Raw genomic sequence first — 14,324 nt, 5'->3', positions numbered from 1 at the left:
GGCACCGTAAGATGGTGGACACACTTATGTGTAGTATATTCAAATACTGCCAATAAATCCTCCTTAATGTTTCTTGCTGGCGCTTTAATAATTCACATAATGATCATAGTTGGTAACCAAAACAACAAATTGAATTGCGTTGCTTCCCCGCAGGCCGAAACAACAGCTGGTCGAACACACAGAGCTCCTGTTTTAACCTTCCCCCCCCTATGAAACATAACAAGTCTTCTAATCATCTCACCTCCACACTGCTGCGGCGTCTTTGGACGCACCAATTACCAGAGGCCTTCATGCAAGAACTGTTAAAGAAAAGGCACATTTGCCCTTTAAGTGTGAAACGCTAATCACCCAGCGCTTTACCTTTTGGTATTTCCCGCTTCACTTCAACAACAACACTTCACAAGAAGACAATGAGGTGTGAAGAACAACTGCAATCACACTTGGTGCAAACAAACATCGAGCATGAAGCCAGCAGGAACGAGTGCAGATCGGTGCAGAACCACGCATACGACACAAATCCACTCAGTCATTGAGATGACTGTGTGCTCCATGATCCCCCCCGTCACATCACCACAATATGACCACGAAGAGCTGGCAGCTCCCAGAGGAACCTCAACCCTCCTGATGCCAATTAGAGAGATTAGAGAGGAGTCAAGACAAGTGCAAAGGAGATTCTTAGCCAAATAAACACCCCCCCCTCCCCCACACACACACACACACACACACCCTCTTCTCTTACAGCTGACATACCAGAGCAACAGGCTGACTGCAGTTTAAGAGCAACATCAAAGTGGAGTTTGGAGAAAGGCCCAAATGGTGAATTGGTCAAGGGTCTCCATTAACTACAAAGAAACTGATATCATGCCAAAGACAACACACACACACACGCACTAACTACATTTCAATGATGATTATTGTGTTTGTCCAACTCAATACAACCTTTAAAAATACATTAAAACGTGTTAGTCTGAACTAAACCAACCCAGATAATGCACTCGGGAGTCAAATTACTTCTGCGTGCACATGTTCAGTCGGACTTTAACTGGTCTGCTCTGTGCACGCTCCATAGTTCCCGCACCTGAGTTTTGACCAGGAAATAATAGTGGTACACTGAAGAAGAAGACGACGACAACAGTAACAAAAACAGGGACAAAATCCAGAGCATGTGTGTTTTGGACTCACAAGGAGATTGGATTTACGCTCTGTCAAGTCAAATAATTGAACAGTCTCATGTTAATGGATGGTAGAAAGACACGAAATGGAGTAATACGAACAAAGCTGGAATGGGTATGTGCAGTAGCACAGCACAGTTTGCCATTTGAATCGAACCAAGGCATAAGAATATACTGATTTAGACACCAGGGGGCGACTCTGCTGGTTGCAAACACAACTTTGAATGGAGAATTGAATGGGAGTCTATGGGGAAACGAGAAGTTAATCATCTCAATCGCTAGTTTGTGCTCTTCATCAATAGAACATGGTGTAAATTTAGTCACGTATGTCCCATTTAGAGGAAAATAGACGACAAAGCAGAGCACCATTGTGAGCTACAGCCGTTTGCAGATGACGTCGGTGCATTTCCAGTTGGTATGGGTGACTTCATTACCTGATGATCTGCCCTCAACCCTGATCCTAAAAGGAGAAACATACCTGAACCGGCGAAGGAGGTGCAAGCAAGAACAGAGGAAGAAAATCGGAGTCGACACAATGAGTGCACACAATTCTATTTGTTCACTGTTTGGGTATTTGAGGTTGTTTTTGCTCATTGCAGAGCAAGGACTATGAGGTTGGCAGTTAATTCGAGCCCTGGCTCCTCCAGCTTGCATTCCAAAGTGTCTTTGGGCAAGACACTGAAAACCAAAGAGCTCCGAGAGGCAATGCAGGGTAGTCGGGGGTTTTGTCAAAAAAATTGGTACTTAGTAATCGATATTCAAATTATTATCGGATTATATACTCACACCAACGGTGCTGTCGTCTGTGATGCGAACAGACACTGCTATTTAACAGGATAACGCAATAATATGAGTGTGTTCTTTTTCAGTGTTATGTTTCTCTTAAAATCCCAGACTGAAGCGGAGAAATGTTGATCTGCAAAAAGACTGATGAAAATGTGGTGACAAGTCACAAGGAGTAGGGAGCAATCCGGGTAAGTTAAATGATGATGTCTTTATCAGGTATTTGCCTGGGTACCGGTATCGAATTTAAAGGTCCCATATTGTGCGAAATCAACTTTTTAATCATTTAAATCCTTATATTTGGGACTCTGGAGGTCCTATCAGTCGGCAAAGTGTGAAAAAAGATGACTCAGTCATGTTTTTGTGGTCCTCCTCAGTCTAAGTACAGGAGATGAAACACGCAATGTTGACTTCCGCGCTCATTGGGACGTCACAATGCGCTAAATTCCAGGAATTGTTGTCTCTCGCGGAGCTCTGCTTTGTCCGTAAAACACACAAGAGTGCTGGTGAGGGCAATACCAAAAACGGTATCTTGGCTCCACAGTGCAGCACAGAGTTCTACACAAACTTCCAGCCTCAGAGGATTTATCTGTCCAGTGGATACATGTTATATATGACGGCAATGTGCCTGCTAGAGCCTGCAAATAATCACTTTTCCAAATGCTAACTGCTGTTAGCTCCCAGTAGCCTCTGTGGCTAATGTCATTTCCTGTTCCTTAAGTTTCGTTTTACTTTTTTTTAAGGTGGACTTTTAAGGTGGACCTAAAGAGATACTACTAAACAGAGCGTTCTGAACAGGGCTGTTTTGGCAGGGTGATTGAACTGCTGTGGTGCTTCATCCTTATGGTATTTTGACCAAAGCATGTCACAGACATGTTCATTAGGACACTAGGGAACTAGGTTAACTTGGAGAAATATGGCATATGTCCTCTTTAAATATATGACCCTACCAGGCAGCGCGCGAATGATGTGCGACCGACAATAGATGCATTGTATGAAAGCGTTAATGGGTGTGGATTGAGTGCAAAGCAAAACTGTTGTGCAAAATCGCTTTGAATGGTCATCGAGATTGGCAAAGGGCTATGTAAATACAGACCAGTTGGAATTTAACAAAGCTCTCCTCTCAACGACCAAGAACAGACTAAAGAACACTTTCCTGGCCACGCTTACATTTTCGCTTTTAACGGGGACTCCATAATGCTTAGCAGATCCAAAATCCCATCAGTGTTGGACGTCAGCCAGACAAGAACAACGGGCCAGATTCAGTGGAGCCAGAGCGCGGCTCTGTATGATGGAGGAGCCAGCTGTTCTCCCCCTCGCTGTACCTCTTAAATTACTCTAATACATCATTTACAGTTTAAAAAAACAACAAAAAACTTTTGTATCAAACTTCTCGCAGTGTTCTGGGTTAAACACGTGGCCAGTTTCTTCACAGCCAGCCTTTCGTTGAGGAGAGTACGTACAGATACTGTACGTATCCTGTACACGCAGTCGTTCGCGGACCGACGAGCGCGAATGTAATCGAGTTTCCAGAAGTGGAATGCAGTTCCCGGGAGGAGATTGGTAAATACCCTCGCAGAGACAGACATGCTCTTCAGTTTGTCTCCACTGCTGTCAGAAGTCATTACACACAAGCTGCACTGCCAGAACAATTCACTGAACTTTGTGTTCAAGTGTTTCCAAGTCCAGACAGAGAGCGAAAGCAAGAAAGAAAGAAAGAAAGAGAGGGAAATAGAAGAGGGAGGGGAGGGAGGGAGGGAAAAGGAGCTGCCAAGTTCTTTCTTCATTTTTATTTTTCTCTGGCTCATGGAAAACTTCTTCTGTCATAGTTATGTCCATTTTCTTACTCGGGAGTTTTATGCCTTCAGAGGAAAGGAGAACTTTTTTTTTTTTGGTAGTTCACACTCATGTCATGAATATACATTAGGTGCCACGGCACTACTTTCCCGTACACACCCTAATCATATGTTGCGTAATGTCGCTCGCTAAGTCAACAACTGGATGGAAATGCATTCCATTATTAATAATTCATTTTTTATTGAAAGAAACACATTAACTCTTAAGTGGACCACAATGAAATCTGGTACAGGTCGTAATTTTTTTTGCAGAATTGTTGTACTTACTGTACCTAAATCAATATAAAAGCCAAATGATAACATAGGCCAATCAGTTTTACCCTTGTGTGGATCAGCATTTTAAAGGGGTCATATTACACCCTATTATATACCCTATAGTTAACCTAGTTCCCTGGTGTCCTAATGAACATGTCTGTGACATGCTTTGGTCAAAATACCATAAGGATGAAGCACCACAGCAGTTCAATCACTCTGCCAAAACAGCCCTGTTCAGAACGCTCTGTTTAGTAGTATCTCTTTAGGTCCACCTTAAAAACAAAACAAAAAAAAAAACTTAAGGGACATGAAATGACATCAGCCACAGAGGTTTCTGGGAGCTAACAGCAGTTAGCATTTGGAAAAGTGATCATTTGCAGACTCTAGCAGGCACATTGCCATCATATATAACATGTATCCAATGGACAGATAAATCCTCCGAGGCTGGAAGTTTGTGGAGAACTCTGTGCTGCAAAGTGGAGCCAAGAATATAACTTTTGGCGGACTTCCGGTTTTTCGGATGCCGTTGCCCTCACCAGCACTCTCGCGTGTTTTACGGACAAAGCGGAGCTCCGCGAGTCACCAATTCCAGGAATTTAGCGCATTGTGACGTCCCAATGAGCGCGGAAGTCAAAATCGTGTGTTTTATCTCCTGTACTTAGACTGAGGAGGACCACAAAAACATGAGTGAGTCATCTTTTTTCACACTGATAGGACCTCCAGAGTCCCAAATATATGGATTTAAATGATCAAAAAGTTGATTTTTACCTGCTAAATGTTATGTAGGTAGGAAGTAGCCTTTGTTAGCCTTTGTAAGCATACAGTCCAAGATTAAAAAAAAAAAAAAAAAACACACAGAAAACACTTGTCAGACATGTTTGTCATTATGAGCATGTTAGCTTAGCACACAGTGTCAAAGCAGATAACCTGGATATAGACCTGAGATTTAAAGGTCCAGTGATCTCCAGGATCTGAAACCATAATAAACATCTCACAGATGTCCTACCAAATTGTGCATATCCTAAAAACAATGCTCATACGCCAACACAGATATTGCATAATTTGTTTTCCCTCCCCATGTTATTGAAACTCAAGCACATTCCCTATGTCTTTAATATCACACCAAATATGTTTTGGGATGGTACCACATGTTCTGAGGCTGAGTGCATCCCTCTGGGGTGAAGCCACTCACCACGGCAGGAAAAAAAGGGATTCGACTCTGCACTCACAGAGTTCAGCGAGGGACGCTGCGGCTGTAAATTAGCCAAGAGCTCTTTTAATTGTGAAAGACTAGAGTTCAGGACGCGACATGATGAGAATGAGGAAGAGCAGAGAGAGAGACAATTGACAGCTGATGTTTCCCAACAGCAAGACTCTCAGATTCCTTTGGCTTGTGACTCGGAATAGATTAATACCACAACAAGGAGCGAAACGGGATAACATAACAAAAAGAAGTATGTTCCGACCGTTATCATTTATGGTCGTAGAGAGAGCAGCAGGGCTGTTCGAAAACCCAGACAGAGCGGTAGACGCTGGTTTTTGCTATCACAAAGAAGAGTAACTGATATTGGAGCGGATTAATGACACTAAAATCTGGGGAATAAGAAACAATGAACAGCTAAAGTGGCCTAGCAGTCGACATATTCTGTGACACCGGTCGGGTCGTGACAACAGAGCACCTCAGTAAAAAAGTTGGAAAGGATCATGACTTTTCCCAAAGGTAACACCTCTGAGTGGATCTCTGTGTCTATAAAGGAGGTGAGTAGCTGTTAAAACACCACTCCAGGGCAGAGCGTTTGAGTTCTTGTCTGAAACGTGACCTCTTCGACTCCAAACCGTGATCATGTATCTCTGCGAGAGGAAATAGCTGCTCAGGGGAAACAAATGGCACCTCGACCTCGGAACAAAGAAGTCATTGTTCACCATATCAAGGCCTGGAGAGGAAACTGGAAAAGGAAGGAAATAAAGAGAAAGGGGAAGTTTTAATATCTCACTAAGATAAATGTGATAAATGTGAAATTAATATTCGTTTTATGATTTAACTGGCCTATAGCCTCGAGCGTTGACCTGACAATGACAGAACAGAGAGATAAAAACATGGCAAAATCCAAACCTGCCAAATTTGTCAAACTGTGCCTTGAATCCCTCAAGAACCCGAATACAAACATAGATCATTATGTTACATAATGTTAACTTGCCTATAGGATAATTATGCATTTCCTTTGGTACATTCTGTAATTTAGGCCCTTTGACGTCCTGCTCATTTAGGACCCAGTTTGAGCTCAGTCTCTAAAACATGCAGTATCTGCAGAGATTTTGTAAAAGTAAAGACAAGACTGTGTTGTGTGGACCCGTTTGTGTCATTTCGGTGAAAATCAATATGTCAGTGAACATTATGAACATTCCGGTTTCTGCATGGCTTACTCATACGACTATTTCCAGTCCGAGTCACCAAACAACTTTAAATGCAAAAACCTTCATCTGATAATCTGAGCAACAGGAGCCTACAATAAATTCTTAGCCAGATCGCCCCAAGACTTTGGATATGGGTTGAGCATGGCCCGATGGTGTGCATCCTTGATTTTCCAATTTTTTGGAGGAATTTTTAATTTTCGCTGATTTATCACGCTACACCAGACAGGCAGCGGCTCATCAGCAGTAGCTGCGCCGTCTGAAGCGGGGAGTGAAGAGGTGGGTGAGACATTTTCACACGGTTCACCGCAGAACATGGCGTTACACTGAAAAGACAAAGTCAGTGTCCATTCACCAATATGCGAGCACATATTTGTTTAGCATTAGCATGCTACTTCTTTGCGGCTAACTTGGCGAACCTGTTTCCAAAGGTTCGCCTTTGGAAACAGGTTTCGTAGCGAGGCTACGATTAGCATTAGCGTAGGGCTAACATAAAACAAACACTGTGCAATCTCATTAGGCACAACGCAAATGTTTTTCATTTTACGATTAGCATTAGCGTAGCTAGATGTTGTGACTGTTAGCTAATGAGGTTGCACAGTGTTTGTATTATGTTAGCCTTCACGTTCCTTTTCATGCATTACCATAACTGAAAAATATTCCTCAGCTCCGACTTAAGGAATACATACTTCCTACGGGCACTGCACTAGTTTCTGTTTCTTTGTCTACGTTCATGTCTGAAGGAGCTAACGCTGAGAAAAATATTCCTCCTGAATGTCAGCCGCTGTGATGAAATATGCCAATAAAACATACTCGCATTTATTAATAAACCTCTCAGAAAGGCAGCACGCTGAGATGATTATGGCGATAAAACGAAGGAATTCTCTTAAATCACTCAAACCTGCCAGCGAAAAACTATTCTGTCTGTATGTCTGGCTCTGACGGACTGACAGAGCCGTGTAACATTAGAGGACAGACGCATACCTGCGTGCATGAAACACAAATGAAAACACAGCCAAGAGAATCTTTTACTATGTCGTGTTAGGACGGCCAGAGATCCATGACATTTCGTTGGTTGGCGGTTCCAATAATTGTTGCCGAATTCTACTTCACACGTGTCCTACAAGCAGACCAAATGGTGGCGACTGTGTTTCTGGTGGTCGGAGCTCAGATGGAGTCTGTCTTCAGTGACACTAACCACATGCTTTTAATCCAAACACATCCATCCTTTGTACGGTGCGGCACCACCGGTGGTCCCATCCAAACTGCCCCCCCCCCCCCCCCCACACCCCATCCTGTACATGACACTATAGTAAAGCAAGGTAATGTTTCTGTTTCCATACATAAACACCACAAAAGATTCAAGATTGCTACTGTATTTCAAGCACAGCAACTGACGAGTCAGAAATTCACACATGCTTGTCGGAGACTATTATTTGACTTATTTTTTTGTTATTCCACCGTCATGAGGTAGACACTTGGCATAGGACATAATCTAAGCCATCACGAATTGGGGGGGGGGGGGGGGAAATGTTTTAAAAGCTGGAGGGGAAGTTAATGTTGCCTGGTAACATAACTTTGGACGAAAATATTACACTCGTTCTACTAGTAGCACAATGGTTACACAATAGTTTCCCCTTAGAGAAACGTTAACATTTTGACGATGTAACCGGAATGCTATGTGGCCATTTCCACACTCGTATATATCACTGGATGGAGTTTTGATGGCTCGCTGCGAGTATTTTGAAATGATGGAAGCGGATGGGGTCGAGGATGCACGGATGCACAGTGTCAGGTACAAATATGGCTCCTCTCTGGGAAGAAGGTTTGGTTGTGTCAGTATTTGGAGTGAGCTCCGGTCAGGGTGGTCTGGGACGCGGAGTTTATGTTTCATTTAAACACGGGGCTCACTCCGGGGTCTGTGTAATGTCACCGGGATGACGCTGTGCCGTGCTCATCACTTAAACGAGGAGGGAAAAAAAGACAGTAGATAAAAACCTGAACTTATTGCCAGACGTTTTATGGGGGATACGGATACTGTACAGACTGTATAGGTTTCCACATTTACAATCGGGGGGTTCATATTTGCCATTCATTTTACGTGTTTCGAGAAGACGCCCCCCCCCCCCCCGAAAAAAACAGGGCAACAGTTTTGAAAGACAATAAGGTCACATGGGAAATAGACATTTACCAAATATGGTGGGTGTTAGCTCTTGGACGCCAGGAGGCCATATATCTTCCTTCACTGGGTTGAGGATGAGATGGACCTCCAGAGAATAAGATATTTATTGGCGCTGTGTAGGCTCTGCATGGGATAGATCCACCAACCACTAGCTGCAAAGTTCCTCCCCTCCTTTCCAGTCAAAAAGATGTTATAAATAAAATAAACTTTCTTTTTTAATGAATAGCATCTTAGTGCATCTATAACTCGAGGCACTCGACTTTAAACTATAATGATGGTGCCTGAGAAAAAGGGCCAATTCCAATTCCTTTCTTAAACCTCAAGCTCAACCCTTAATCTTAACTGGCCCTCAAAACAAAGTGTTGAGGGTTATTTTGTCACTTAGAAATGAGGACACCCCTTAAATGCAGATACGTCTTCAGACTGTAGGGGGCAGAATAACGCGAAAGAAAACTCCAAAACTCCAAAAAAGAAGAAATTATTACGATTATTTATTATGATCCGTTTATCAGTCGTTATTAGGTTGTCGGTTAGTTATACCACGGCTTATTGAAAAGTAAACGATAGCAAACGATCGCGTGTGCGCACCGGCCGGCTATTGACAAAAGATCGTAAAATAAAAATAAATGTTACGCAAAACAATGACATCAGTAATCCATAAAATGGGCCTAAACTAAGATAATACAATCGTTTTCATAATTTTTATGTCTCTATTAACAAAGAAAATACTTAATTTATAGCGTACTCGTTTCGCTGTTTTCGGCGCCATCTTTGTTCTTTGTTCAAAACACGCAATGCATTCTGGGTAGCCCTTGCTCCCAAGGGTGGTCTCGGGAAAATCTCAACATTGAGGGCGATACAGCCCTTAAACTTGCCCCCTCAACTTAATTTTTCTGAGAATCGGGACAGCACTTGCACTAGCGGGAGCGCACATTTTTTCAGATTGAGGGTTAAGATTGAGGGTTAAGCAAGGAATTGGAATTCACCCAAAGTGGCTGGAGCTGGAGCTGGGGCTGAGGGAATTATGAAAGTCTGCACCGAAATTTCATGATCCAACCGTTAGTTCATGAGAGAACAAATACAAAAAAAACGTATGGTAGTGATGAAAGAAAGAAACAACTGATGCTTTGAGGATGTACTGAATCCATCCAAAAGTTGTTGGACACCATATTTGTTAGAATAGTTGTTTGTTCAGGGATATTTTTCCTTTATCGCCTCAATTTATGGATTAACATGATGTTAAGAAAACGTGCTGCTGGTTGTATCTTTTTTTTTTTAGTTTGAACAGTGACGGAGCTGCCGAGAGGAGTAGGAGGAGGAGGAGGAGGAGGAGGTTGTTGACTAAGTAAGCTGTCAGCCACAGAGACACACCACAGACTACGCTGCTATAACACTCTTCATCAGAGTGTAAAGTAAACAAAGCCTGTCTGGACATGGGCTGGATATCAGGCAGACAGAGAGGGGGCTAACAGCAGGAAACAACAGGTACTGACCTGCTATTGTTAGAAGGAGGGGAAAAAAGAGAATAAGCTGGTGTTGCATCAACAAAATTCAATTACAGAGATTCAAGGACATTATATTATATCATGAAACAGTAATTTACGATAGTAGCCGTGGGTATTCTGCGACTCTGGTTACGATTAACCTTGGTTTAATCTCTGTCCTTATCTGAAGTTTTTTTTCTGGAGCTATTTGGGGAGTTACTTTCAGCTGAACACTTAGTACTTTCGACCATCTTGCTTTCACTACCACGACTGTGTTTACTGCTGCATTCCAAACGCAACTCATAATTATGAAACACACGGACATCCTGAAGCCGGAGCCTTCCGACTTTACAGGTCATGAATCTGACGATGGAGCGTTCAAATCACGCAAAAAAAAAAATAAATAAAAAAAAAGATATAGTTGTACGGTTTTTTGAAAAGAGAAGGCTAAGAAGTGGGATAGAAGTAACAGTTGGCCACCAGGGGGCGACTCCACAGACTGAATGTGAGTAAATGTGAGTTACTGATCTCAATTGTTAAACTCTTGGAAATAAGGGTTCCAAAAGGTTCCTTCTACAATGGCTGAGGTTCTACCTGGAACCATTTCCTTCTAAAAAGCTTTTCAAGGGTTCTTGGTAACACTATTGGTTCCAGTAAGAACCATTTTGATCCAGAGAACCCTTTAAAACAACTTTCCGGAATGAACAATTTTAAATGGGTTCTTGGTAGAACCCTCCAAAAGGGTTCCAGGAGTAACCATTAAAAAAAGGTTCTACCTGGAGCCAAAAAGGGTTCTCCTATGAGGACAAGCCGAAGAACCTTATATGGTTCTGCTTAGCACTTTTATTTCTAAGAGTGTAGTTGTACGGTTTTTGAAAAGAGAAGTCTAAGAAGTAGGACAGAAGTAACAGTTGGCCACCAGGGGGCGACTCCACAGGCTGCAAAAAAAGAATGTGAGTCAATGGGGAAATGAGCCTTCCCCTGGAGTTACTGGTCTCAATTGTTACACTCTTAGAAATAAGGGTCCCAAAATGGTCCTTCTACAAGCGCTGAGGTTCTACCTGGAACAATTTGCTTCTGAAAACCCCTTTCCTGAAGAAAGGTTTTTTCAAGGGTTCTTGGTAACACTAAGGGTTCCAGTAAGAACCATTTTCATCCAGAGAACCCTTTAAAACCCCTTTCCTGAATAAAGAGTTTTAAAAGGGTTCTTGGTGAAACCCTCCAAAAAGGGTTCTCCTATGAAGACAAACCGAAGAACCTTATATGGTTCTACTTAGCACTTATTATTTCTCGGAGTGTAGTTTCAGCTTTTCTTCAGAAGAGCAAAATGTCAATTTTGTAAAATCATTTTCCCATTTAGAGGAAGTAGATAATAAAGCACGGCACATGTGAATGAACAGCCGCGTGACAGACAGTTCTTAACGCCCAACAGAGGGATGTTTGCATGTTTGTTTGCGTAGAATCTGACAACTGTGAAGTTGCGGTTTTTCAAAAAGTGACATGTTGCAACAATCAAATCACAACTCTCAGAGGAGCTGGATGTCACTATCTCAGTCCTCTGTATTTTACATAGCCAATGGTTTGTGGGACAGAAATGTGCATATTGGACCTTTAAAATCCCGGCAGGACTGCAGCCCCCCCGCACAGTCAACAACAGTCAATAAAGTTTTCCCACTTATTTGAATACGTACGACTATTACTCAAACTGAATCTTTTTTTTTTTCCTCGGTGCCTTATATACACAAGTATACACGTACACACAGTACAAACACACTCACCGCACACAGTAGCTGGGGGAAAAATAAACACGCTGGGTTTTGCTTTTCCTGCAAAATCTAAATATTGACTCAGTAACCTATAATCATACACAGTCTGAACAGAATCGAAAATAAACATGTGTGCCTGTAATGTGCGAGTGTTTGTGTGTCTCACGGGCACCGAGACCCTTGAGCGCTGACAGTGACAAACACACATGAAAAAGGGAAGCGGTTCAGTTTTTTTTTGTTTTTTTTTACGAATACCAGACAATATGGATTCCATCCAGCGCGCTGGAGCGACATAAATTACTCTTGCGTCGTCTCCGTATACAGAGGAGCTCTTTGTAAATGGCCAAGAACTTCCATCTCTGATCAAACATCTGCTTTTGCTTCCCGTAATTTAACTTTCACATGACTCATACAGTATTTCTCACATTAAGAGACTTTAAAATTGCCAACATGCGAGTAAAAAGCCCAATAAAAATTCCTTCTCGGCTGCCAAGTTTCCGTATATGACATCAGTAACCAGTCATCCCACATGACTGCGTTATTGTGTTTAACATCGTTAAAACCTGATTAAGCCTCGAAAATCCGACTTCCAATCTACTCCTTTCCTTTCGTCAGGAGGCCGCAGCACCATATCGGGTAGACTGTTCTGACTTTCGAAGACATTGTTTCACTGCGGACCATAATGACTGCTTCCCTAAATAAACTTGATTGATTGAACGAGGCATTTTGTGCAAAGCAACGCTGCCGGATCCCTTTGTTTTGCTCAGTGAGTCTTTCAGGTTCATTAGAGCTGCAGCAAAGCAGACACATTTCTGGGGCTGTTATACGGGGCCTGTGAGGGCAGCTGATACCGGAGCAGGCAGCACAAGACCTGACAAGAAAACACTCACTCTGAAGAGAAGAAGGGTTTTAATGGACGTGGACAAAACAGGTCAAAAAGAAAAAAAATGTAAAGCTGCATGTGAGACTCCTCTATACCTGTTAACTATGAAGCTGGAGCCTGAACCTGGTTTGGTTGTCAATGGAACCTTGATTGATTTATGGTTATTCTTAACTCACAGATGCTGTGATGCTCTTTTACTCCTGAGTCACAGTATGTCCCAATAATGTCCAATTAAAACATGGTGAAGTGAAGTTGTTTATCCAACAGTATGACAGGAGAACATTCCTATTACCAGAGGTGGAAAGAGTACTGAACTATTCTGCTCGAGTAAAAGTACCATTATTCTGGTTACACACATAGGCCACAAATGCTTTCACAGGGAACTTAATTAAAACGCCAATTCACCTGTCCTCATTCAGCTGTCCTCATTCGCTTGTCCTCACTCAACTGTCCTCTTTGTTCCCCTGTCCTCACCATTCACCTGTCCTCATTCGAGAACTTGTCCTCATTCACCTGTCCTCGTCGTTCACCTGTCGTCATCATTCATTCACCTGTCCTCATCATTCACCTGTCCTCATCATTCACCTTTCCTCGTCGTTCACCTGTCATCATCATTCACCTGTCCTCATCATTCACCTGTCCTCGTCATTCACTTGTCCTCGTTGTTCATCTGTCCTCATTATTCACCTGTCCTCATTCACCTGTCCTCATCATTCACCTTTCCTCGTCGTTCACCTTTCATCATCATTCACCTGTCCTCGTCATTCACTTATCCTCATCATTCACCTATCCTCATTCACTAACTTATCCTCATTCACCTGTCCTCGTCATTCACTTGTCCTCGTCGTTCATCTGTTGTCATTATTCACCTGTCGTCACCTTTCACCTTTCCTCGTCGTTCACCTGTCATCATCATTCACCTGTCATCATCATTCACCTGTCCTCGTCATTCACTTATCCTCATCATTCACCTATCCTCATTCACTAACTTATCCTCATTCACCTGTCCTCACCGTTCACTTGTCCTCGTCATTCACCCGTCCTCATCATTCACTTGTCCTCATTCACCTGTCCTCGTCGTTCACCTGTCCTCGTTGTTCACCTGTCCTCGTCGTTCACCTGTCCTCGTTGTTCACCTATCCTCGTCGTTCACTGCCAGTGCAAGTTTCCAGGACATGAATTCATTTAAAAAAATTTTTTTTACTCAGTTAAGGATGTGATTTAAATGTAGTGAAGTACAGTACTTCCAAAAACATACTTTGTAAAGTAAAAGTAAAATTACAAGTTTTAAAAATGACTTCAATAAGTACAAGTACACAAAAAACCTACACGAGTACATGTGATTCATTACTTTCCACCTCTGCTTATAGAAATAAGACAAACAAATTGCTTCAAACTCCAAGCTCATCGTCTCAAACATTTTACTCTCAGTCCATGAGTACAGCTAAGGAATGGTTGTATGGCATTTTCCAACCGTGAACGTGAGTAAAATGCGGAAACATGTTCAGTCTGAAGTCTTTAAACACGGTTT

This window comes from Microchirus variegatus, assembly GCF_963457635.1.
Source record: "Microchirus variegatus genome assembly, chromosome: 1".
Lineage (NCBI taxonomy): Eukaryota > Metazoa > Chordata > Actinopteri > Pleuronectiformes > Soleidae > Microchirus > Microchirus variegatus.
This window is presented reverse-complemented; position numbering follows the sequence as displayed.